Genomic DNA, 27,713 nt, shown 5'->3' on the forward strand with positions numbered 1-27,713 from the left:
AGATTGAGACATTTCTTTTGTGGAATTCACCTTCTAGTGAGAGATGCATTGTAAAGACAATAAATCAGTAGAGAAATGCCATAGCAAAATAAGCAGCTTGAGAGTAGTGTTGTGAAGAAAAAAACATGCACAATCATTTTGAAATAAAAAGGAACCAGAGAATCCAGTTTGAATACAGCAGCCAAGAAATGCTTTTCTGAGGAAGTGGCATTGCAGGGCTGACTGAAAGGTGAGAACAAAGTGGCCATGATGAAGGCCAAGGAGACATATTCCAGAGGAGATAAATAGTGTGAAGGCTTGGGAAGAGTGCTTGGAGACAAGGTAGCTAGACAACAGTGAGAAGGTAAAGAATTCTGTAAGAAAAGATCAGAAAGATGGAGAGAGCAGGTTCATGAAGAAATCTGTGGGTTATGGGAAGGGATTTGGAATTTGTTCCAAGAACAAAAGAACAAATATCACTGAATATTTTTCATTCAAAGGATTGACATAATCTAATTTACACTGCTGAGGAATCACCCTGGCTACTATGAGTGAATTCACTGAGCCCTGCCAGATGGTTGTAAGAATTGTTCAGATCAAACATTATGGTATCTTTGGCTAAAGGTGAAATATGGAATGCAACAAGTGGATGGATTGGAGATTAAAGGTGTTAATGGATTGAATACGGTTAATGAGGGAAAAGGGGGTATTAGGAATAATCCATAGAGTTTTCATTTGACCAAGTAGCTGAGTGATGGTGAGGAAATAGGAGGAGGATGAATTTTTGAAGGACTATCAAGAGCTCCATTTTCAAAATATTAATTTTGAGATAGCCTTTTAATATCCACAATAAGATGTCAAAAAGCAGACAGGTATTAGAATCAGGATGAATTTCTGCAGAGAGATCTGGACTAAAGAAACAAATGCTATATATCTACATCAGTAAATGCTTGTATTTAACACTATGGGTATTAAATGGGTGGGACTGAATGAGATTCCTTAGAAAGATATTTCATTTTCAGAGGAAAAGATGTACTAGGACAGAAATTTGAGGCAAGAAAACATTTAGACAAGAAGCATTAGACCAGTTATGGTCAATTAAAACATCTCCAATTCAAACTGAATTAAGAAGGAATCTTATCAAGTAGCAAATACTTAAATTAGAGCTAAACTGCACTTCTCAGGGTATGGATTCACCACTTCAATGATGTTGCAGTCTTTAAAGATAGTTGTTAGAGTTTACCTTCTTTACAGATAATAGATCATCAGAGAGAAAAAAACAACTTGCACATGGTGGCATAATTAATTAATAGAGAACCCAGGCATTAAAGTCTAAGCTCATTTCCAGCACACCACTCTATCTGTCATAAAAAAACATATTTAATCTTCTTCATTATGATATTCCAACCCCATGAAGTTAGGTTGAGAAGTCCAGTTATCCCCATTTTCTTATCAATGAAAAATATGAGCCTCAAAAATCTTTGATAATTTGTTCAAGGCCACCCTGAAAATTAGTAGTCATGGTTAGAGTTCAAGTGTCAACTCTTACAAAAATGCTCTCTTCCCCATACCTCAGGATGTCAGGTTTCCTGTCTAGTCTTGGTCCCATTATAAAAAGAATCTTTACATTTCTTCATTTACCTGCTTTCTTAAATTTGTCATTTGAAAATCTCCAAGTATGTTGGTCCTAGTTCCTCATTTTGGCAATACATTGCTTCCTTGACATTTTCCTCCACCAAAAATGCACTGGCGATATGGATAAGGTTCTCAGTATCTGTGGAAGCACAGGCTTTAGCTCCTTACAGTCATGTGCTGAGCCAGCCTTGAGCTTCAGAAGCAATACCCACATTAATCTTGATATGTGATATGACTAATTTACTTCTTTAAAGGGAAAAAAAAGTGAAGGAAATATAAGCATGCATTTATATTTCTTATCTCTATTTTTAGACCTTGATATCTCTAACTTTACAAGATCTTTAAAATTTTAATTGATAACATACATATATCCCAATGACCTTGAGTTTTATTTTAGCCATCTTTTCTTTTACTCTAAATCATATAAAAATATTCATAAGCTTCTACCAGAGATTCATTAATTATCAAATAATAATAATGTAAATGAACGGTAGTGAATAGCATATTTCTCATTAAATCTATCAGCTAATTCTCATTCATGCTCCAACCCAATTTCATTCACCACACACTGATATCTTATTGGTCTTAGGCATATGGATCAGTACTTATTTTCAAGACTATTTCAATATTCTTTGCCTTTTCATAAAGATAATTTGTGGAAATTAACTTCCTCAGATTTTATATGGTAATTTCCTTGTTAAAAAGTTTTATATTAAGCTTAACTCCTCTGGGTAAAGCTTATGATGTGTAAATTTGAAAGTAAAAAGACACAAATAATGAGGAATAGTAGAAAATTATATGTGCACATACAGAAAATGGATGTACGTATTGCTTAAGGCCATTTATAACTTGCAGAGAACATGTGACTCTTTTGTTTTAAAATGTAATATTATTTTCTACTTCGGGAAACCTAAAAATTTTCATTAACATGAACCTTGCAGTTCCATTTCACCTTATCATTGACATGAAATATAAAACTGAAAAACAAAAACAAAAACAAAAACAAAAACAAAATCCCAAGATGCATGTACATACTTCTAAAGAATCTTGAGGGTTTTTTTTTTTTTTTATCCTCTCAACTTTTCCTAATTACTTCATACTTAGAAATCCTGTCACATCTTTCCTTGTCTACACAAGTGGGATTTACATTCTCCCTCCTAATACACCATCACAAATGAAAACATTGTTTTTGGTTCCAACTGCATATTCAATAGTTGCCGAGAAAATTAGAGATGTGTACTCACTTAATGAGTCTTACAAAACTCATACTTCAACTTAGTTGTGTAACAAGTTGGGAAAAAAAAAAAACAACTATAAGTTCTGTAAAAAATCACCCTGAGCCAAGAATGAATTTATTCAAAGAGGGGAGTCAGGCTCTAATTCTTTAATCTTCCTGAGAAAAGGACAGTCTACCTTTGGCAAATACTGAAGTACAGTACATATTTATTAAACTCTTTGTCCCTTCAGAACAGGCCGTTCAAAGGTGTCCTTCATCTGACAATTCAGATGTCCTTCTAACGAATTTCACCTGCTCCCAGATCTTAAAAATTCCCTTTCATTTAATATTTGCTTTCATAAAATTACCAGCCACTTAATTGGCCAAAGCGCAGTCCTAATAGGTTTGTCTTGGTTGTGAGATCCAAATAAACGTGCCTAGTTCTGTGGACCGTGAGGTTCAAGCCATGTGAATGAGTTACCCAACCCAATCTGGAAAGGGCAAATGCTGCAGTCATTTCAATTCACTGCAGTCTTGTAGACCCAGCCTCATTCTAAATTTCCTCAAGTGCTTTCATCACGTGGGGTTGGCAAATTGACAACTCAGAATAGATACAGTATTGATTTGTGTCTTCTCAGTGGTGCAGGTGGAACAGGGATATGAAAGGAGGCCCTTGAAATTAGTATATTGGCACTCATCCATTCCTGGATGTATTTTTTTCTTCTCTATTCATCTCGGGAAAATATCTAACTGGGTGTTTTGTATGAAGTCATTCACAAAGTAATTCCCTAGTTTTTTAACATTTTTAGTGAGCCATTAGATTCAGGAGAACTTAAATTTCATGTTTTTGTATTAAAATGACAATAAAACCTGACTTCTGATTTATTGAAGACATTATTTGTCACCTTTAGGTTGCAGTGACACAGCATTTGGTAATTATGAGCACATATAAAAGGAGGAAGCATCACGATTAAGTTCCAACGTTGTATTTCCCTTGTAAAAGCACAGTAGTCAGTGTAAATATCTCCCACTTAACAAAATCTATTGTCTGAGTTCTAGATATTTGGTCCTACTCCCTAAAAATTTCCAGAAAATAATGAATTGTAAATCAATTATATAAGATTTGTGTCCATTAGTACTTTTAGAATGTATTTCATAGTATTCGAGAGTAAATCATCTTTTGTTGGTGAGCGAAATAAAGGATGAATCATGAAATTTAAATCATAAGCCCTTGGAATAAGTCCTAGTCATTTAAAATCTATTTAACCTGGAAAAGTTACTCAGCACTTCCATGTTTTATTTTTCTTGACCCATAGAGTAAGAATAAGAACACTTACTTGAGAAGATTATGTGACTCATTAATATTTGTGAAAAATATTTAAGTTATTAAACATTAAACAAATATTAACTATTTTTATTCTAATAGGCAAGTGTTTTCACGTGCTCTCAGATTATACAGACACATAAAGTAATACATGCTATGGATTATTAAGGGATTATTAGGAGCTCGTTGTTGTTATTAGCACTTTACATGTAGTAACTCATTCAATCATTAAAGTAAGCTCATTTTCTAAAGTATGGTTACGATTTGTGGAGTAAAAAGTAAACATTTAAAATAGCAAATGTTAAATATTTGTGCATTGCAAATGGCAAGATTTCATTATTTTTTATGGCTGAGTAATATCCCTCCGTGTGTGTGTGTGTGTGTGTGTGTGTGTGTGTGTGTGTGTGTGTACATCACATCTTTATCCATTCACATGAAATCTTGCCATTTGCAATGACAGGGATGGAGCTAGAGTATTATACTTAGTAAATTAAGTCAGGAGAAAGACAAGTATCATATGATTTCACTCATGTGTGGAATTTAAGAAACAAAATCAACGAGCAGAGAGAGAGAGAGAGAGAGAGAGAGAGAAACCAAGAAGCATATTGTTGACTAGGAAGAACAAACTGATGATTACCAGAGGGTGGACAGGTGGAGGGATGGGTTAAACAAGAGATGGGGATTGAGGAGTTCACTTGTGATGAGCACTGGGTGATGTATGGAAGTGTCCAGTCACTATATTATACACCCAAAACTAGTAGTACAGTGTATGCTAACTGGAATTTATATTAATACTTAAAAACATTTGATGAAAACATTTGATAGACAATGTTCAGAGAGAAGTTTATGACAAGGAGGAAGTGCAATGTAAATCATCTAATCTGTATCATTGGGAAACCTCAATATGAATATTTTTGCCTTATTTGATAAATATACAATGCCCAGATAATGAAAAACATTTGTCTATAGCTGCTTCTTTCCATATGTGGGGAAAAAAAGATAATTTGAGTTAAACCGAAGTTTATCAGCAAGTACATTTCCTTTAGGTTAATAGTAGAATGTTAGTTTGAAGACAATGTCTAACCTGCTTCTACCCTTAAACTGATACATTGTGCATCAATACTGGTCTGTCAGCCTCTAACATTGTGGTAAATTAAACTCTCCATTCTTATGTAATCAATCATAGAAGTTTTCTTGTGAAGGGGCCCAGGAGCATTGGTATCTTTAACCAGTTTTAGGAATATAGGAGTCACGAACTCTCTTTTAACAGAAGTAGCCACGTCAACACTAAGAGAGTCACCTCATTAGTATGTGAAAAGGTGCAATATCATATCATTCCACATTATGTTACTGATGGAAAACTTCTGGACCTGAATGCCTTTTGCACAACTTTACCATTACTTTCATTTTTTGAACTTTTATTTTTGAGCATTTTATAAGTATAAGGTCATGTATATGTAGCCATCAAAGCCGAATCTTTAAAAAAAACTATTTCTCATAAAACTTAAAGTTGTATATAAAATAAAAAGAAAAAACCCTTCATTTTTGCAAAAGTAAATCCTAGGACATAAACGAGTTACAGATCTCTTCTAAGAAAATCAAATTGTAAATGTCATTTCTTACTTTAAGTAATGAAAAATGAAAACTCTGATCTATATCAATGTAATTAAATGTGTTTTGTAATGGCAAAATTTTAATGGGCTCTGGAAAGAAATTTCACATGTATATCAAGATGGAATAAACTATAAATAGGGTGCCTGGGTGGCTCAGTCAGTTAAGTGTCTGACTCTTGGTTTCAGCTCAAGTCATGACCTCACAGTTTTGTGGGTTCAAGCCCCACATTGGGACCTGTGCAGGCAGCATGGGACCATCTTGGGATTCTCTCCCCGCCCCCCCCCCCGCCCCTTTCCTGCTCATGCTCTATCAAAATAAATAAATAAACATACAGAAAAACTACAAATACTTTCTGTGCCACATGTTTTAGTTTCAGAGGCATATCTATAGGCAACCTATAGAAATAATGGGATCATTTGCACAAATCTAAGGGTAAACATACTAGCTCTTAGTTTCCCGACAGCATTCTAAGCTTTTTCTGACACTCTTTTACTTTACCCATACGCCAACTCTGGGAAGCTGGTACTGTTAACTATATCATTTAAACATAAGCAACCTGAAGCTTAGAGAATCTAAGTAATTCACTTATCAGATCACTATCCCATGGAGCACCCTGCATTAAAGTTTAGGCTTTATGATTTCAAACTACTATATCATAGTGGCTATAATTTTATAATGGATATTATCAGCTTTGTTTAAAATATTTAAAAAAATATTTAGAAGCAAAGTTAAGTGACAAGAGGTTGATAAAATAATAACCCATCCTTTAAGTATAAACAATGTAACTTAATTCTTACAATTATTTAATATTATATGTTTATATAATTATATAAACTTAACTGTTGCTATGGGTCCATTCTCTTTGGCATGGAAATGTTTTCAGGGTATGTTTTTAAGTAAAGACAAAAAAGTCAAGTTTCAAAAGTATTTATGGGGACCTGGGTGTTTCAGTGGGTAAATGTCCAACTCTTGATTTCAGCTCAGGTCATGATCTCACAGTTTGTGAGATGAAGCCCCACATCAGGCTCTGCGCTGAGCATGGGACCAGCTTGGGATTCTCTCTCTCTCCCCCTCTCTCTCTGCCCCTCCCCTCTCTCTCTCTCAAAATAAATAAACATTAAAAAAAAATAAATAAAAGCATATATGTAATAACAATTAAATTTTTTATTGTCTATATAAACATATATACTCAAAAATGTGCAAAAATACAGCTGAAAATATTCATAGTAACTTTATCTGATGATGAGATTACTTGTGGTTTTAATTTTACACTGATCTCCTCAGACTGATTTGCAAGGAGGGAACAGAACCTGCCAGATAAGTGCAGGAGCTCTGGAGTCAGATGCCTGGAATAATATATCGACTCCGTTTTTTGAATGATGATGACTACTTGAAGAATTACTATATTCACTCCTTTAAGCCTCAGCTTCCTTTTCTGTATAATGGAGATGTTAATAGTATCTAGTTTAGAGTTTCACTAAGGATTAAATGACTGACGATCTAAGTAAGGAGCTTATAATTTATATCAGCCCATAATTGCTACATATTTGTCAACTGTGTTAATAGAGGAGAGTGGTTTTATTATGTCTTTATTCTCTAATTATACCCTAATAAACATTATTATTCTTTTAGAGTGAGAAAAAAAGTCAGAACTAATCATTTTGATTTTATAAATGTTTTGCAAATACCAGCATCACCAACAACAAACATCATCCCTTACCATGAAGAATCAGTGGTATTCTTTGCAGACATTTCTAATAGACAGCTACAGACTTCATCTTTTCTGATACTGATGAATTGCAGAAGGCAATTAAAGTATGCTTATCAGGTTGGGACAACACATCTAGTTTAAAACTGTAACTATTTTATTTCATTGTTGAATCAAGAATGAGAATAAATTGGAAAGGCGAAATCAGCTGGAACCAAATGATGACATTAGTAAGTATAAATGTAAATTTCTGGATATAATTTCTAAAAATCAATAGTAAAAGTTAAAGGAGGGAGGAACCTTGGCTTGAAAACAGTTCATATGTCAAGGATCTGGGGATTTTCAGTTAATCAAAGCAAATAATGTGACAAGCTAGCAGAAGCTAATTTAATCCCAGGCAGCATTAATAGAGTTATAGTGTGCTTATCATGGGAATTGATAAGCTCACTCTATTCTGCACTGTCAAAATGAATTTGGAACACTGTTTAATTTTGGATACCAAAATTTAAGAAGGGCAATGGAATCAAGAGACCATCAAAAAAGATTCAAGATGAGGATGAGTCTGTAATTGAAGCTGTATGAGAATTCTTGAGGAAACTATAATGTGTAGAGTGAGTTAGAGTTGCAGGACACTATACTCTCCTTAATATCCTACTTTACTGGCTACTTTTTTTTTTATCTCTTTCATTAGTCTCATTTGTTTGCTTGTCCTCATCTCACGATCTCTAAGCAATGGAATGTTTCAATGCTCAGTCTTGACTTTTTTTTTTTTTTTCTGTTGACATTAACCTCTTTTATCATTTCATCCAGCTTCACAGCTTTAAATGCCATCTTTACAATGACTCACAAGTTTGTATCTGATCTCTTTGCTGAACTTCATGTTGCAATACTTAACTATCTTCTGGACATCTTTGCTTGAAAATATAATAAATTTTAAACTCAATAAATTCAAAATCAATTTCTCCCCCAAAACATAATTATTCTAAATAATAATTCCTCTTTTTCTAAATGAATGGCATCTTCATCATTGCTGTTGCTTAAATAAAGTATCTATTGTCATCTTTGGCAATTCAGTCCTTTTCACTTCACCTCCAATTCATCAGCATCTTCAGGAGTATGCATGAGGTAGCCACTTCTCACCATCTCCAAGACTACAACCTTGGTACAAGTCACCTTCTTCTCTCATATGGATGAATACAACAGACTGGCATCCTTGCTTTGGCCTTTGAACAGCTGAGTCACTTCCCAACACAATGGTCCCAGTAGTACTTTAAAATAAAAAGGGTCGTCTGGATGGCTCAGTTGGTTAAGTCACCAACTCTCTTTTTTTTAATTGCATTTTGAAAGCTTATAAGCAATTGACACTTTATTTTTTTTAATTTTTTAATGTTTATTTATTTCAGAGAGAGAGAGAGAGAGAGAGCAGGGGAGGGTCAGAGAGCAGGAGACACAGAATCCCAAGCAGGATCCAGGCTCTGAGCTGTCAGCACAGAGCCGATGCAGGGCTCAAACTCGTGAACTGAGTCCAAGTCAGACACTTAACCACCGAGCCACCCAGGCACCCCTTAAGTGATCAACTCTTGATCTCAGTTCAGGTCCTGATCTTAATGGGAGTTCGAGCCTATGTGGGGCTCTGTACTGACAGTGCTGACCCTGATTGGGATTATCTCTATTCCCTCTATCTCTGCCCCTCCCCTGCTTGCTCATACATGTGCTTTCTTGCGTGCCCTCTCTCAAAGTAAATAAATAAACTTTAAAAAATACATTAAAAAAAAAAAGTATGCTTTCATATATATTAATTTTCATTAATTATATGCATATATATTTATTTATATAATTGTATGTACATATGTATATACAATGTATAATAACAGCTGACCAATTAGTAAAAATAAACCATTCCCAAAAAATAAATTCTCCTTTGTCATTAATGTGCAAATACAGGTTGAATAAACATATCTTAACATAAATCATAAAAGAATTATTTCTCTAAATCACCATTATAAATGAATAGCAAAATATCTTCCCTTTATGAAATTCTAGTATTTCAGATTATGTAGTAAGTTACTATATACTTCAGTGTCCATGGAAGGTGGAGGAAGTCACTCTATCTGTTAGTCAACAATATTTTCTGAGTTCCTGCAATATTCCAGGCACTATAGGGTTATCAGGATGATTTATGTTCCCTAAAAATATGGGTCTAAGTCCTAACCACTAGTACATGTAAATGTGACCTTATGTGGAAACAGAGTCTTTGTAAATCAGGTCATACTGGATAGTATCAGTCCAATGATTGGAATCCTCATAAGAAGAGAGAAATGTAGAGACAAAGACATACAGGGAAAATGCCATGTGATGACAAAGATTGAGATGCACCTATGAAGCAAGACACATCAAGAATTGTCAGCAACCACAAGAAGCTGTGAAGAGATTAGTAAACATCTTCCTCTCAGTCCTTTGGAGAGCATGGCCTACTGACTCTTTGGTTTTGGACTTCTAGTCTCCAGAACTGTAAGTCAATAAATGTCTATCATTTTATGCCACCCAGTTTGTGATTACTTGTTACAGTAGCCCTAGGAAACTAAATGACTAGCTACTGGCAATAGAGTGGTAACAAGTCATAATCACTATGCTTACAGTCTAATGGCAAAGTCCATCAAAGATGAAAAATCGCAATCATGCAACAGTGCTATGAATATATACAGAATGTTATAAGCTTATATGCCCAGGAGATGGTAGGAAAGATTTTCCTGAAGTAAAGGTTCTATGGAGGCTTTAGCTTATTTATTGAATTTAGGAAGGTACTAGCACAGTAGTTGATGCTTAATGAATGCTTGAACAAATAATGAATGAATGTGTTAATGTATAAAGTAGAAATAAGGCAAAGCGGGCCTAGAAGAATGTTCGAGACTAAAAGAACACTGTGTACCAGGCAAAATTACTTTTTGCACAAAATGAAGAGAAAAATATGATAACATGTAATATTGTAATAAGTATTTCATTATATTTTTATATGCTATACGTTTGTATGAGTAGCCAAGTTTGACACCCTTATACACGATACAATCCTCACCTTAAAAAAGCAAAAATGAATTTAAAACTGTTTGTAGTGATCACTTCCTATTTTCCATTCCCTTTATTCCCTCATATTTTCTTCCTAATAAAATCCTAATTTTTTTTAAGTTTATTTATTTATTTTAAGAGAGTGAGGCAGAGGGTCAACGAGACAGAGAGAATTCCAAGCAGGCTCTGCACTGTCAGCATGGAGCCCAACACAGGGCTTGAGCTCATGAATCATGAGATCATGACCTGAACCCAAACCAAGACCCTCAACTAACTGAGCCACCCAGGCTCCTCCACAATTCTAATTTTGATCAAATATCAAATCATATATCATATGGCTCATAAATGTAAATATATATATATATTTTTTTTTCCTACTCCCAAGAATAGATTTTGATAAACAGACACCATTATATTGCTTTACAAATAACTGGCTTAAGAATGAAGGTTTAAGTGGTCAACATGTCAAAATGACTATTATGAAGGGAAACAACCTAAGACTTAATTTGACCCAATCATATTGATGTGAAAGGCTCTATTTTATGAATCAGAAGAGATATTTTCCTCTCTTTTGGGAAAAAAAATCATGAGCTTGAATCATATCATTTGGCACTTTTGATCATTTGTTTTTCTCTGAAGCATTAATAAGGCTTCAGTAAATGGAAAAAAGGCATAACTGAAATGGTCAATTGACCATTGATTTTCGGAACATGGGAATTCCTGGCGAAGTTGGTAAGATTGCTCAATGGTTTGAGTGTGTTAAGTCAAACCCTAACTGGGATGGACGCAGGGAAAATGGAAGCAATATTGGCAATAAAATGTATATAAATTGCTTTTGATGAGTTTTACTGTTCAAAAGTGCAGAGAAATGGGCAGTCATGGGTCAATAGAGTCATTTGTTGTTTTTGTTGTTAATTGATATAGAAGTGATAACAGTTTGTTTAAACACTGATGAAAATGTTCCTGTAGAAATGAGAAAGACTTCTTGAATGAGCTTTTGGAAGGAAGGGGATATGGATTATTCATTTCTAAAACTTCACACAGCCTTACAGTAGTGTCTCAAAATAGATACCTAGTAAACTATATGTTGTATTCCATTTGCTGATACATAATTGCTACTCCATACTTGGTATGATTAGCATTTGAATTTGAATCAGAAAAAGCATGTATATTATGTTGACAGATCTAGGATAGCAACTTGTTATCATGATAAATAGCTAGTCTTCGATTAGCCATTAGAAAACAAACAACAATTATATATTATATAGAACAATAGATTTTAAAATAGCTCTATTTAAATAGAAACTTGAAAAGAGTAAATTGACTTTTAAAAAAAATCTTATAGGTTTCTTAGAGAGTATAAGAAATAGAAATGTTCTTTTTAGACATTTTCTTCCAGGAACTAAGGCTTCCTGTGGTGATTCACAGGTAGGAGGATATGATTGAGCTGTAACCACACTATAAATTAAATTTAATCTACTGATGCTAACATCAGAACAGGGTTTGCCAAATTCTTAGGGTCAGTGATAGAGACCAAAACATGCCTGCCTTCATCACCTTAAGGATTAAAGACAGTTAACTTTATCACTTTACACTCCATACTTGAAGTAGGACAGACACTACTAATTAATTTTCAGAATCTGTCCTCTTCAGTTTTACAATATTTCACTAGATGGTAATGTGTGCATAACCCTAATCTTCAATGCATTGCCATTTTACTTGGTTAGCACAGCAGATGGTATGAAGTTAAAAATGGAATAAGAGATTAGCTTGGTCAAACACCCTAAACTTTGTAATTAAAAATAATCTTCTGGAGATTAGTTTCAAACATGTTTTGGTGCCAGATGATTAATACTCCTCTTACAGTGGCTTTAAAATTATATTGTCATCTGCACAGTTTCATAATATAAACATGAGATTAAAGTAATAAAACTCAACAAATATTGCCAAACTGGACAATCCTAATAATTGCAATAGTACAGATGATGATGATGATGATGATGATGATGATGATAATGTTGTCTAAAATGTTCAGTCCCTTACTAAAGACCAGGAACTAAGTTGTATACACGGAATTTATGTCACTTCTCACAACCAATCTGTGAAGTAGATACTATTATAATTCCCAATTTACTGATGGAAAAAAGCTGAGATTAAAAAAAGTAGGGTAACTTGATTAAGTTTACCCAGCTCCCAAGTGGTATAATTGGAATTCTCAGATTGCCTCTCTTGCCCATAATGCATTATATTGCTACGGTGCAGGTAAGGGCAGCACGTGTTTACAATGATTTCCCTGAAACGCTCACTTTTGTTCCTTCCCAATATAAACGTTTCTTGAAAGAAAAGTAAGATAAACCCAACTTGTAATACCTTACATTCACTTTGTGCTTCACACTTTTGATATTTTGTTAGTTACAGTAAGAATGAAAAACTTAAAACTCCATCTCTAGTAGATCCAAACCTATACCCAGTTCCACTGCTATTCTATATTGGGTATAGATGTATAGACTATATCTATATATAGATACACACACACACACACACACATATATATATATATATATAGAGAGAGAGAGAGAGAGGGAGAGAGAGAGAGAGAGAGAGAGACTGGGTATATTGTAGGAAAAAAAATCTCATTTCTCAAAGCAAAAAGAAAAAAGGAAAAAAACAGAATTTGGAGATCGGGAAAACAAAGTAATTAGAACTTCTTTGACCTAAGTTTTATGACTTTTAAATTGTTTGCATTGTCTTGGAAATGCTGTTAATGTAACAAAATCCTTGTGTTACACTTAATTATTCTGAGTTTCTTACTATAGTTTCGTTATACATTGTTTGTAGTTATGAACAGGCTGAGATCACAAGATTAGAAATGGGATATGCCTAAATAAAAGACTACCAGTGTGAATAGTATTTTGTCAAGGATCTAAGTAGACTTTTCAATAGCTGAAACTTCTTTAATTATACTATTAGGATAATATTGTATTTAGTACATGATTCTAATTTTGTTTTATTTATAATATTTACTCAAACATTAACGGGGAGACTCTAAAACATTTTATATGCATTAAATAGGTTAAACACATTCATATGTATGCATATATATGTATTTATATGCATATTCATATATAGTACAGTGTGTGTCAAAGGACCAGTAAATGTGATTAAGACTGCTACAAAGTTCTCTTAAAATCAAGGTAGGGATAGGCATTATTGATACCAACTTAAGCTATTGATTGATTGATTTATAATGGGCTTCTGACTTCAGTGCAATTCTAAGAAGGATACAAGTGTGTGAGACCAGGTTTGATGGGAAAGAGAGCCCTCCCTGTGGAGAAAGGGAACCACAGTAGCACGTATGAATAAGCATGAAATTTTTATTCTTTTAGGAACTTCAGAATAAAACCTTGCTAATACATCAATACACTTTTCATCAAATACACAAACAGTATATGATAGAAAATATATATCAGGGGTGCCTGGGTGGCTCAGTCAGTTAAGCATCTGACTCTTGATTCTGGCTCAGGTCTTAATCTCAAGATTCATGAGTTTGAGCCCCACATTGGGCTCTGTACGGACAGCGTGAAGCCTGCTTGGGATTCTGTCTCCCTCTCTCTATCCCTCCTCTGCTTGCTCTCTCTCTTTCAAAATAAATAAAAATAAACTTAAAAAAAAAGAAGGTATGTATGAAGTTCATTTCTTCAATTCATATAAGGACAATGTATGGAAAGCTGCAGGCTCTTAATACATACATATATTTTTTTTAATAAAGCAATAGACATTAAGAAAACCTAAGACATATAAAATCACATCCTTCTGTATTCCCTCCTAATCATCTAGTAAAATCATGTACTTAAAGGAGGAATTCAAAATATACTTTACATTAATTTTCTTATATATAGCTCACATCTCAGAACTATTAAATCTAAAAGCATGTTGAAAAACCTTGAGTGCATGTATTACTCTGGAAATGGTTGCTAGAATTTGCATTTGATTATGCTAAAATGAATGTTATGGCTAGTTTTGTGCACTCACTGCAGAATTTCAGTTTTAAGAAGTATTTTAATGTTTCCACATGCCCTAAAGCTAAGCCAAGGGAATAGGGAATAAGTAGAGAAAATACATTTAAGTATTTTATTTTAAAATTTCCCTCTGCATTAAAATTACTATTTTGCTTGAGAATATACTAAGTAGCCAGTGTTTTATTCTTTAACTCAAGCTTAATCCATACAAAATATTTAACATCAATTCTGTTGTATTTTGAATCTCTTATCATTTAGGTAAGTGAAGTATTGTAGGCAAATTGCTGATCATAATTTAGTGCTTGATTCAAAGAAACAAATTAAGCCAGGATACATGCACAGGATTTTAAAAAGTGCCAAACCTTTCACTTCTATAACATTTTATAATAGTTTAAAATATTTCTCTCTCTCTTTACTTATGATTATTTAGTCTCATTATTATGGAGTATTTAATGAGTCCTCAGAACAAAATATAATTTCCTTTTTTAATAAAAATGGATTTTTTAAACAGAGTAGCACAATTAAAATGTCATTATTTCCTGTAACACTGATTCAGCTGAAAATAGGTTCCTTGTACTCTTTTTCAAATGACTAATTCCCTTTTCTATAGAGAATATGCATGTGCATATGCCAAAAAAAGCAAAATGTCTAAATTCATATTATTGCAAACTATGCTATTTTCTTTAATCAGGATATTTCAAATAGTAATCTGAGGGGATTTATTCTCTTAAATTAGGTAGTTAAAGTATCATAGGTCTCTTACTACAGAGAGAGATATTAAAACTAAAACATAGCAAAGAAAATTAAGAAACACATTTTAATTAAAAGTAAGAAGAAACTGTACTTTGTTATCCATTATTTCTTTTTTCAAATATTATATTCTGTGTTCACTATAATATATAAAGTTTGATATAAACTATGTTTACTTAAATATTTATTTTATACCAAGATTCGCATACTTGGAAAATATATTCTAGGGACATACATCTAAGTTAGAGTTAAATGATAGGATAATAGACAGCCCAGCCATGAAAAGTCTTTCTCCTTTTGGAAAGGGGAAGATACCTGAAAGAATGCAGAATTACACCATTTCAAAGAGATGTCTTTGCAGTATGTTTAGAATGTGTTACTTTTAAAGCAGAGATTTAGTAAAACCACTGAAGAAATCTTGTACATAGTGATTTTAGTGGACAAGATCTCATAAAATCAAAGCATATTGTGATGTTTATAGTATTCTTATCTATCAATGGCTTAGAAGCATTTATTTATTTTTCCTATCATTTTGCCAGAAATTGCTATGTGCTACCATAAGTAAAAATTAATCAAAAATTGTATTTTGATTTCCTCCTCTAAATACATGGTTTTATCAGGTTATCACTGAGAATAAAGTAAGAGGAGGTGTGGCCTCATCTATGTGTAAATTTTTCTAAATCCAGTTGCTTAATAGAAGGAAAAACGTGCTGAGAGTCTTCTATTGGTCATATGGGTTGAAAATAGCAGTTTCATAAGCAAGGCTAAGAGAAGGAAAAAATAATTTCAACAGAGAAAATAAACTTTCCATTTAATGATGCTTTTTACACAATCCAATTCTCTATTAAAACTATTAAATACTTTATCCAGTTTTTCTGATATATTTTAATTAAATACACCATAGTTTTTATCCTAATGCTTAGTCGTTGCACCCAGTAAGCATTGAAAAAAATATGTCAAATTAACACTTAAGAAATATATATTATTTGTAACATATAATTGAGTTATATATGATATAATATATAGTCCTTTTCAGTATTTAAACATTCCCCTTTAGGTATATTTTCTGATTCTGTAGGCATAAAGCTTTCACACTTCTCTTTTCTTTAACCCCCTTCAAAACAAAGGGGATGTGTGACCTTTAATAACCATGTGGAGTTAGAGGATATGTGGAGGTTCAATATGCAGTAGCTGCTGTGTTTGCTCCTATGAACTAATACTCAGTTGGTCTTAGGACTTTTCCTTGGAGAACATGGTCCTTACCTCTTACCTTTGGACTCAAAGCTGAGATCTACTTTGGATTTTTCACTTGATTCTGATCTTCTGCCACTCCACTTCTCACCCTTCTGCAGCCCCTTAACAGGGCAAGTGTTATTTGGGGTCCCTTGCAAACCACTTGCAAGCCATGGGGAACCAAGAATGGTGCCCAGGTTCATCCCTCTAGCCATGTTCTACTATCACCAAGACACCCATGTCATTTTGGAATTGTTCTTTGACAGGCTTCCGGCCTTCCCCAATAAGCAGTGAAGGATGTCACTATGCCTGCTGTTCTTTAACTTTCCAGAATTTCTAACTCTCTCCTTCCCCACTTCCCCATACATTTGGACTCAGGCATTGGACTTATCTCCCTCACCCTTATTTACTGCCACCTTGTGGGCTGGAAACAATGAGTTTGCCATGTTTTACTTCCTTCACGCCAGATCCTAATTCTCTCCACACTGAAAATATAGTGAAACTATCTAATCTAATTATGATCTAAATTTTGTATTCCCTGAGTCAGCAAGTTTGGAACCCAACTGAATATCTGTTTGGAGTTTGAACACAAAGGTTGAGTTTTAGGCTTTCACTAATTATCCAGGTGTGTAATTTAGTTATCTGAATTTAATTATTAAAATTCTCCCCACAATTTACTAAGAAAATTATCTCATGAAAAGGAAGAGGTAAATACTATTTTAATATTGAATATTACTACACCAAACATAATTTATTATATTTTCTCAATCATTTTTTATGTATGAGATGATTTTTACAACCTTTTACCAAAAAAGAAAATTAATATATGAGTCTGTCAAATTTTGCCTAAATGACTCTATAGTATGGGATTAATATCCTGTTCAGTGCAGATTTTATTTTTTAAAGTAAATTTACTTGGGACACATGTTAAAAGAAGTATTTTTTTAAGCCACAAAAACAAAATTTGATTTGATTTTGAAAGATTCCTATCAATCAAACTAGTTTTCAAAATATCACATAAATTCAAAGAACCCAAAAGTCATGTATTTTTTTTTCTTTGTGAAAAATTTTGGAGGATAGACAAGTTTTCCTTTAATTAATGCTCCACTTAAGTTCACATTAATATTAGTTCATGTCTTGAGCACAGAGAGGCTGTGCAATTTTCTTTAGAGATCAAGAGTGTGAAGGATCATATGTATGTTTATAAAGGAGAGAAAGCATTAGCTTTAAAACCCTCACTGACTATCCATATATGATTAACAGAAAGTAGACAGATGATTTACGTAGAGTCTACTTTGAACATTTAAATGAATAGGTGTGGTGACTCAAAGATATGGGTGGCGGAAAAGATAACCTAATTTCACCAGGGGGTTACTTCTTACACATGACTACCTCTTGTACGAAGTATGATGTTGGAAAAAAATAATGAATGCACCTTGTATAAATCTGGATCGAGTGAATCTAAAAAGCCAGTTGCTAGCCTATTTTTGTATTGAATATGATCCATGAAACACTTTATGCTAGACACTCTGCAGATTGATGCAGTACTTTGTGCTAAAAATGAGACAAAATCCATTAAGTCTATTTCTCTACAAGTTTTACCCTTTGAACACCTGCACCAGATTCCCCTGTAGTACTTACTAAAAATCCACATTCCTAGGTTGTAGACAAGGCCTACAAAAAACAGACTCCTCAAGGCTCAGGAATCTGCACTAAAACAAACACAAGCAATTTTTAGATAACCAGAATTTGAGAATGTTTTTTCTTATATAAACCTTTGTATGTGAGAGAATTAAGTTAGTAGTTGTTTCATTCATTGCTTGAGTTAAGGATTTAACTCTTTTGGTTTAAAATCTCATTTCTGAGATATAAACAGGGAGAGAGAGAGAGAGAGAGAGAGAGAGAGAGAGAGAGATCCAATTTATGTTAGCAAAGAGGCTAACTAAGCAACATAATTTTAGTTAAAAGAACATTTTTCTATTAATCGTCTGAAATATAGTTAAGTACAAATGGAAAAATGGTTCACAATTATTGGACACCTACCAAATGCTAAGCACAGTGTTTTATACTTACACTGTATTCTAATTTTATAACATTTATGAGGTAGATATTATTAACATTGCAATAACTGGTGAGGAAATTACGACGAGCACAAAATAGGATGTTGTCTCCTTCTCCCTAGTACACCTCTGCTGCCAAGTCCTCCACCATCGTCACTTAGCAAAAAATGTACCTACTTTAAAACTAAACTCTTTCAAGAAGACTTCATCATCCATCTCTTTCCAGTCAGATATGTCTCTTATAAAGAGTAGTCATGGCCATGAAAACATGCTAAATGTCACCAATCATCAGAAAAATGCAAATCAAAACCACAATAAGAGATCATCATCATTTTATCCAAATGGATAAAATCAAAAAGACAAGAAGTATCAAGTGTTTCCAAGATATGGAAAAAAAAGGAATCTTTGTGCACCACTGGTGATAACATAAATTGGTACAGCCACTGTTGAAAATAGTTCGGAGTTTTCTCAAAAAAATTAAAAACAAAAATACCATATGACCCAGCAATTCCACCACTGGATATTTACCCCTAAAAAACAAAAACAGTAATTCAAAAAGATACATGCACACCTATGTTTACTGGAGCATTATTTACAACAGCAAAGATATACAAGCATTCCAAATTCTCAATGATAGATAAATGGATAAAGAGGATATGATATACATATTATTACACGGCCATAAAAAAGGAGATCTTGACAACTGCAACAACATGGATGGACTGAGAGTATATAATGCTAAGTGAAGTAAGTTGGACCGAGAAAACAAATATCATATGGCTTCACTCATATATGGAACCTGATAAAACAAATAAATAAATAAACAAAAAGCAGAATCAGATCTATAAATACAGAGAACATACTGGTGTTTGCCAGAGGGAAGGGAGTGAGGGGATGGGCAAAATGAGTGAAGGGGAGTGTGAGATACAGTCTTCCAGTTATGGAACAAATAAGTCAAAGAAATGAAAGGCACAGCATAGGGAATACAGTCAATGATATTATAATAGTGTCGTATGGTGGCAGAGGGTAGCTATACTTGTGGTGAGCACAGCATAGCATATAGAGAAGATGGATCACTATGTTGTACACCTGAAACAAATGGAACATCGTGTATCAACTATATTCAAATTTGACAAGTTTAAAAACTAAAAATAATAATAAAATAAAAAGTAATCATACGTCACCCCTGGGCAGGTTTCGGTGTTAATGTCTGTTTTTACATCTGTTTCTTCTAGAGATTATAAATTTTTTGTGGACAGGAATTTGTCCTAATTTATATGTCTTGTGAAAATAGCAGAAGGAACACTTCAGCTACAAGCTAAATTCTGAAACACTCTTAAGACATGCTAGATACATGTGAATTAAGATGACTAATTTTATGGCTTTCAGCTCAGAAGAGGCAAAGGGGTGAATGTCTTTGGTCTTCCTGAATCCAGGTTCATCTGACACCAGTTGCCTCCACCATGCCACCTAAGTTCAACCCCAATGAAATCAAAGTTATATACTTGAGGTGCACTGTGGGTGAGTCAGTGCCTTTTCTGCCCTAGCCCCAAAGATTGGCCTTCTGGGTCTGTCTACAAAAAAGGATGGTGATGGCATTGCGAAGACAATTGGTGATTGGAAGGGTCTGAGAATTACTTTGAAACTGACCATTCAGACATTAAGCACAGTAGACATATCACTTTTGATGAGATTTTCAACATTGCCTGACAGATGCAGCACCGATCTTTAGCCAGAGAACTCTCTGGAACCATAAAAGAGATCCTGGGGACTGCCCAATCTGTGGGCTACAATGTTGATGGCCACCACCCTCATGATATCATAGATTACATCAATAATGGTGCAGGGGAATGCCCAGCTAGTTAAGAACTACAAAGAAAAATACTTCAATATTGACAACCAAAAAAAAAAAAAAGATAATTGACTTAATATATTAAATATTAAATATATTTAATTAAAAACACACTGTTGCTTGAACAACAAATATCTATTCTTCCAAACAAAGAAACAACAACAAAACAAACAAATAAACAAACGACAACAACAAAAACCCAGTAGTGCCTGTAGAAAGGAAAGATAGCAATGCTTCCAAAAATTCTGTGTGCGTGTGTGTGTGTGTGTGTGTGTGTGTGTGTGTGTGTGTGTGTGTTCTGAGTTACAAAAGTCCCTGACTAAAAATAGAAATCTTCTCAAGGGAGCTAATTTGTGATCCCATGTGTCTCTTCATCAGGTTACAATGGCTTCCAGCTAAAAATGAAAGTGACACTACTTGGGCATGAAATTGAAGTATAGCTTTATAAAGTACAATAAATAGTTCTCATTTAAAATTTCCCAGGGGTTTCACAGATAAAAAAATTTAAATAGGTATACTGTGCTCTTCTGTTCATTACTAGCCTACTGGTATATGTAGGTACAAGTGGAACAGAAAAAGAAGCATATATCACATAGTATTTCCCTATGTTGAATACGATGTACAAACACAAACAGAGACTGTTTCTACTTAGAAAGATGATTCTTAAAGATTCTCTGACTGTAAAAAACCTTCTCTCCTGGACTGTCTACCTAATCAGATGTTCACTCTACTAGACTCTTTGGGATCAAGAACAAGTCACAATTAGTGTCATTCACTTTTAAAACTGCTAAAGCATGTCTGGGTCACCTATATTCAGCTGTTCCCTATCTTAAAGATGAATATACTGAGTCTCAAATTTATTTAAGTGGAGAGCATAAATACATACATCCTGATGATAGTGGTCTTATCACTTCCAATCTATTGCTCCTTATATCAAACACTACTAGTCTTCTTTTCTTTTTTACACTATTTCTATTTCTATTTCTATATTTCTATTTCTATTTCATTATCACATAAAAAACATTTGTGGATTTCCCAGAAGGGTCAACATCTAAATCCTAAATGGTCAAGATGTAAGATACCACAGGTGAAGACATTTCAAATCCATGTAAGTATTTGACTAAAATATCTGGTGTGACATAGAAGAAAACTAAAAAATATTTTGTCTATTTGAATTTGTAACATATCTCCATTTATCAGGCATTAGAGATTCATAGAATATCATATCTGAAAAGGATAATAGAGATTACCACAGATTTTAAATAATGGCAATTCATGTAGGTTAAATTAGAAGTATAAATGTCATATAATTTAATTTTGAAAGGTCACAAGACAATCTTGAATACTAACAATCTCAAAACCTGTTAGCACTAGTTTATGAATTCAGAAATTTTCAGGATACAAAATCAATATACAAAATCCCATTGTATTTCTATATACTAATAACAAACTATTAGAGAAATTAAGAAAGCAATCCCATTTATAACTGCATCAAAAAGAATAAGATGTCTAAGAATAAATTTAACCAAGGAGGTGAAAGACCTTCACACTGAAATTACGACATTAAGGAAAGAAATTGAAAAAGCTACAGATAAGTGCAAAGATAACCCATGTTCATGAACTGGTAGAATTAATATTGTTAAAATGTTCATGCTACCCAAAGCAATTTACAGATTGAACTAATCTCTGTCAAAATTCCAACATCATTTCTCATAACACTAGAATAAACAATCCTAAAATTTGTATGGAAACACAAAACACCTTGAATTGCCAATGCAATCTTAAGAACAGGGGCTCCTGGGTGGTGCAGTCAGTTACGCATCTGACTCTTGATCAGCTCAGGTCATGATCTCACCATTCATGGGATTGAGCCCCACAAGGGGCCATGTGCTAACAGTATAGAGCATGCTTGGGATTTTCTCTCTCCCTCTCTCTCTGCTTTCTCTCTCTCTCTCTCTCTTTCCCTCTCTCTCTCTCAAAATAAATAAATAAACATTAAAAAAAATAAAGAAGAAAAAAACTAGAGGTATCACAATCCTTGATTTCAAACTATATTACAAAACTGTAGTAACCAACAACATACAAAATTGGCATAAAAACAGAAACATAATCAATGGAACAGAATGGAGAGCTCATAAATAAACCCATTCACATATGGTCAATTAATTTATGACAAAGGACCAACAATGAGGAAAGGACAGTTTCTTCAACAAATGGAGTTGGAAAATCTGGAAAGTTACATGCAAAAGAATGAAACCAAACACTATCTTACACCATACACAAAAATTAGCTCACAATTGAATAAAGACTTGAATGTAAAGCCTAAACCATAGAACTCATAAGAAAAAAATAGTAGTAAGTTCCTTGCTTTCAGCCTTGGCAATGGTTGAGTTTGACACCAAAAGCAAAGACAACAAAAGGAAAAATAAGCAGGTGGTACTATATCAATCTAAAAAGTTTCTGCATAGCAAAGGAAACCATCAACCAAATAAAAAGACAACTGACTGAATCAGAGAAAACTTTTGCAAATCATATTATTTGATAATAGACTGATTTCCAAAATATATGAAGAATTCATACAATTCAATAGCAACAAACAAACAAAAATCAAATGATCAATAAATTAATAAACGGTCAGAGGATCTTGGGACACCTGAGTGGATCAGTCTGTTTAGTGTTCAGCTTTGGCTCAGGTCATGAATTTATGGTTTATGAGTTCAAGCCCCACATTGGGCTCACTGCTATCAGCACAGATCTCACCTGGGATCCTCTATCCCCTTCTGTCTCTGCCTCTCCCCCACTTATATACTCACTCTCTCAAAACTAAATAAAACTTATAAAAATAAATAATAAAAATGGACATAGGATCTAAATAGACATTTCCCCAAAGAAGATATATAGATAGCCAATAAGCACATGAAAAGTTTCTCAACAGCACTGACCATCAGAAAAACACAAATCAAAACCACAATGAGATATCACCTTGCACCTGTTAAGAATGGTTATCATAAAAAAAGAAATAACAAGTGTTGGTGCAGATGTGGAGAAAAGGTAACATTTGTGCACTATTGGTGGAAATGTAAATTGGTGCAACCACTGTGGAAAACAGTACGGAGATTCCTCAAAACAGTAAAAATGGAACCACCACATGATCCAGCAATTTCACCTCCAAGTTTTATCTGAAGAAAACAAAAACATTAATTCAAAAAGGTATATGTACCTTCATGTTCATTATAGCATTATTTACATATAGCCACGGCATGGAAACAGCCTAAGCATTTACCAATGGATGAATGGATAAATTAATATAATATAATATATATATATATACACACATATAATGATGATATATATGTATATATATACATATATATACACACACATATAATGATGATATATATGTATATATATACATATATATACATATAATGATGATATATATGTATATATATACATATATATACATATAATGATGTATTATTTGGCCATAGAAAATAATGAAATCTTGATATTTGTTTTTGTTTTTAATTTTTCAACATTTATTTATTTTTGAGAGAGAGAGGCAGAGTGTGAGTGGGGGAGGAGCATACAGAGAGGGAGACCCAGAATCCAAAGCAGGTTCCAGGCTCTGAGCTATCAGCACAGAACCTGACTTGAGGGTTGAACTCATGAACCACAAGATTATGACCTGAGCCAAAGTTGGATGCTTAACTGACTGAGCCACCTAGATGCCCCAACATTTGTGGGTTTTTTTAAAATGTTTATTTAGTTATTTTGAGAGAAAAAGTGCACACATGAGTGGGAAGAGGCAGAAGGAGAGAGGGAGAGAGAGAATCCCAAGCCAACTCCACACTCAACATGAAGCCCGACATGGAGCTCAAACTCAGGACTGTGAGATCATGATGTGAGCCAAATCAAGAGTGGGACACTTAACCCACGGAGCCACCCAGGTGCCCTGAAGTCTTGCCATTTGTGACAACATGAATGGACCTCATGGGCATTACATTAAGTTAAATACATCAGAGAGAGAAAGACAAATACACTTATGTGTGGAATCTAAAAAACAACAACAACAACAACAACAACAACAAAAAAGCAAAACAAAAAAAAACCCAAAAAAAACCAAAACTGAGCTCCTCAGTACAAAGAATAAATTAGTGGTTGCCATAGGTGGGGTGGAGAGGGGCATAGGCAAATTAGGCATAAGTGGTCAAAAGCTATAACACTTCTAGTTATAAAATAATTAACTCCTGAAGATGTAATGTATTAACTACAGTTAATAATACTGTCTTATATATCTGGAGTCCAATCTTAAATATTCTCATCATATGAAAAAATTTATAGCTATATAGTGATAGATGTTGACTAGACTTACTATGGTGACCATTTTGCAATATACACAAATAGAGAATCATTATGCTTTAAGCCTGAAACTAATTTGTTATAGTATATGTTGATTGTACTTCATTTTGTTTTAAGAGGAGTATAAATAAATCATATAACTTAATTTTGAAAGAGCACAGAACAACCTCAAAATGTTTTAGGTTTTTGTGGAGCCTGGGTCACTCAGTTGGTTAAGCCTCTGTCTCTTGATTTCAGCTCAGGTCATGATCCCAGAGTTGTAGGATAGAGTCCCACATTGGGCTCCACACTGAGCGTGGAGCCTGCTTGATATTCTTTCTCTCTCCCTCTGCCCCTCCCTCCCACTTGTGCTCTCTCTGTCTCTGTCTCTGTCTTTCTCAAAATAAATAACATTTAAAAAAAATTAAAAATGCTTTAGGTTTTCAGGGAGCCTGGGTGGCTCAGTTGGTTGAGCCTCTGACTTCGGCTCAAGGTCAAGATCTCATGGTTCATAGGTTCGAGCCCCGTATCGGGCTCTGTGCTGACAGCTAGGAGCCTGGAGCTTGCTTCTGATTCTGTGTCTCCCTCTGTCTCTGCCTGCCCCCCACCCCTGCTCACGCTCTCTCTCTCTCTGTCTCTCAAAAATAAATAAATGTAAAAAAATTTTCTTTTAAATGCTTTAGGTTTTCAAAAATGGCTGAGAGGCAAAATCAATTCTACTGACTAGTTAATGTAAAGAAAAATAATGTTACTGGATATTGTGCATTAAATAACTGTAAAAAAGAAAGTTTAATCTAGTAAAAACTATTTTTTAATGTTTATTTTTGAGAGAGAGAGAGAGAGAGAGAGAGAGAGAGAGAGAGAGACGGGAATGAGGGGCAGAGAGAGGGAGACACAGAAGCAGGGTCCAGGTTCTGAGCTGTCAGCACAGAGCCCCACTTGGGGCTTGAACTCAAGAACCATGATATCATGATCTGAGCCGAAGTCAGAGGCTTGACCGACTGAGCCACCCAGGTGCCCCAAAACTCTGTATTTTAAGAATAATACATGTAGTCAAAGATTTATTTTACCAACTACTTAGATGTGATTGGTCACATCTGATTTCTGCCATTTTTTATGGATCGGTTTGTGTATAAATACATCTTGGTCAGTATGTGAAAACAGTAGTAGTGTTTGCTAGAGGTGGCCAACCAGTGCCATCCACTTCCTTCTACCATCATAACAGAACACTTGCTTTGTTACGTTGTCTATCCCATTCAGTGCAGCCCCTGTGACTCAGAAAAGCAAACCTTATCCATAACTCAATAAATAAACCCTGATTAGTATGGGCTGGTCAAGGGAATCACAACCCCCTTATCAGTAATATTAGTGCAAGGACACTGGCATAAGTCAGGCAGATCCTATAATTCCCTGGCAACTTTTATTTGCTCAGAGTTTGGTGCCTGACTTATGGTGGTCCAGTCAGTTCTAACAAAAGACCTTATATTCCATGATTCAGGAGAAGCTTTCTCTCTCTTTTGTTGAAGGTGAACAAGGAAGCTTTCTGCCTCAGTTGCTTCCTGCAGTCATATTATAGCCCTGAGGGAAGCCTACCTCACAACAAATCCAACATGTTTTGGTATAGCACTGAATGGAGAAATACAAGGGAAATATAAACAAACTAATTGAGGGCTCAGTTATGTATTGGAGTGTACCAAAGTTCAGACTGTTTAACGTGTCTTTTTGTTTAATCCAGAGGTGTTTTAGTGTGCCCCACGGCTAGCAAGATAAGCCTCGGGTGAGAAATTGATTAAGATGTGAATCCTGGGTCCCATCCCAGACCAACTGGATCAGGAACTTAAGAGTGTTGTCTACGGATATGTGAGGGCTGTACAAGATATCAATGGCATTTTCAAATGCATCAAAGGTTAAGAGGTATTAATGTGAATATGAACCACTTTTGAGTCAATATTTCTATTAATCATAGTCAAATGTACTCTAATAAAAAAAACCAATCATTTCTATCAAATGTGCCATTTATACATATGTAGTCACCAAAATAATGCTCTATTTTAAAAATATTTTTAGTAAATTTTCATTAATTTTAATGGAACCTATTTAAAAACCATAATTTAAAATTATACTATACATCTATATTTTCAATCTGTAAATATTCCTTTCATTCAATGAACAAAAAGAAGGTCCAGGCGTATTTCACCAAATTATAGTAGGTAAGAAAAATATATTGATATCTGCTTCTGGTACCTAACACGGAGTTCCTAAATCCCTTGAAATATCCTGAGTCATAGGAGTCCTGGGAGCATTTTTTTTTTTTTTTTTTTTGTAATAAAGTGACTAGGTATACGTGTGGAAGAGGATTGGTCACCAGAAAAATCAAGTCCTTGTTAGAAGCTTGGAATTTTTAGTCCCACTTTTACCCTCTGGGAAGGGCAGAGGGGCTGGTGATTGAGTTAAAGTTGATCAAGCCTATGTGATGAAGCCTCCATAAAAATCCATAAACTATGAGGTTCGGAGAGCTTCTGGTTTGGGGAACATATCCATATGTGGGGAAGATGGCCCATCCTGACTCACCAAATACAGAAGCTCCTGGGCTTGGAATCCTTTTGGACCTTCCCTTGTTCTGGCTGTTCGTCTGTATCTTTTATCATATCCTCTATAATAATCTGGAAAAGCGTAAGTGAGTGTTTTCTGGAGTTCTGAGAACAACTACAGCAGTGTATCCAACCTGAGAAGAGAATCATGGGAACCCTTAATATTTTGCCAAGTTGACACAAGCGTGGGTAACTGAGGGATCCACTACTTGTGACTGGCATGTAAAATAAGAGACAGTCTTATGGAACTGAGCCCTTAACCTATGGGGTCTATACTAACTTGGTTGTTAGGACTGTAGGACCCCAGATGGTGTCCGGAGAGATGAAA

At 34.3% G+C, this 27,713-nt stretch overlaps 1 protein-coding gene across 3 annotated transcripts in view; it reads right to left on the reverse strand.

The window, feature by feature from the left end:
• BRINP3 (BMP/retinoic acid inducible neural specific 3) overlaps nt 1–27,713 on the reverse strand; it is a 415,072-nt gene that overhangs the window by 302,415 nt on the left and 84,944 nt on the right. The window lies entirely within an intron of this gene.

The sequence above is a fragment of the Panthera pardus genome, unplaced genomic scaffold (assembly GCF_024362965.1).
Source record: "Panthera pardus isolate Hobbes unplaced genomic scaffold, ASM2436296v1 HiC_scaffold_21, whole genome shotgun sequence".
Taxonomy (NCBI): domain Eukaryota; kingdom Metazoa; phylum Chordata; class Mammalia; order Carnivora; family Felidae; genus Panthera; species Panthera pardus.